The 794-nt window shown below is 72.7% G+C and overlaps 1 protein-coding gene across 8 annotated transcripts in view; it reads left to right on the top strand.

The window, feature by feature from the left end:
- The first annotated feature begins 200 nt into the window (after positions 1 to 200).
- The window catches only part of ARNTL (aryl hydrocarbon receptor nuclear translocator-like), a 108964-nt gene continuing 108370 nt past the window's right edge, over positions 201 to 794 (top strand). For 7 of the 8 annotated variants that reach the window (XM_010830592.1, XM_010830591.1, XM_010830596.1 and 4 more), the window contains exon 1: positions 201 to 399. The gene's annotated coding sequence lies outside the window, so the exon portion shown is untranslated. The remainder of the gene's footprint in view (positions 400 to 794) is intronic. The other variant, XM_010830590.1, reaches the window with a different exon arrangement.

Below are 794 nucleotides of genomic sequence, written 5' to 3'. Positions count from 1 at the left end.
GCCCACGCCGCCTCGCCATTGGTCAGCGGCCTCTCTTGCTGCCACACAACTGGCTATCAGGCCGCCAAGCCGCGCGCGGATTGGCCGGGGGCGGTCGCCGAGACCGGCTCTCTTCGGGCTCTAGGATTGGCTGGAGGGAAGAGGCAGGTATCCGGGCTCCGCGACTCCTCCATTGGTGGGCGGGGAAGGGGGGTTGGGCACAGCGATTGGTGGGCGGGGGGCCGGGCCTGGGCCGGCGGGGAGCGGATTGGTCGGAAAGTAGGTTAGTGGTGCGACATTTAGGGAAGGCAGAAAGTAGGTCAGGGACGGAGGTGCCTGTTTACCCGCGCCGGACTCACCGCCGCCGCCGCCGCGGGATCCGAGTGGGGGCGCGGGCGCGGGCGCTCCCGGCGAGCCACGGTGAGTGTCGGGCTGGCCGCAGCCAGCGGTGCGGCCGCGGGCACCCCGTCGGGGCCGTTAGCACCCTGGCAGGCTCAAAGCCCCCGCCGCCGCCCGGGGCGCAGCCCGGCCGCCGGGGAGCCCTGCCCGACGTGCCCGCTGCCGGCCTTAAAGGGCCCGTGCCCGCTCCCTGCCCCCACCCGGGCCGCGGGGAGGCTGCGCCCCTTAAAGGCGCCGCACTCGTCCGCCCCCATCCTCCCTCGCGGGGGCTGGCGCTGAGGACTAGAACGGACAGAGGTGCCGCAGGCACCCTTAAAGGGACCGGGAAAGAGTCCGCGGAAATACCCATCTCCCTTCCGCGGGCATAGCTACCTGAAGTCGGGGTGGGGGGGCGGTGGTGGTGGTGGTGGCAGGAG

This window comes from Bison bison, unplaced genomic scaffold (assembly GCF_000754665.1).
Source record: "Bison bison bison isolate TAMUID 2011002044 unplaced genomic scaffold, Bison_UMD1.0 scf7180017864518, whole genome shotgun sequence".
Taxonomy (NCBI): domain Eukaryota; kingdom Metazoa; phylum Chordata; class Mammalia; order Artiodactyla; family Bovidae; genus Bison; species Bison bison.
This window is presented reverse-complemented; position numbering and strand designations above follow the sequence as displayed.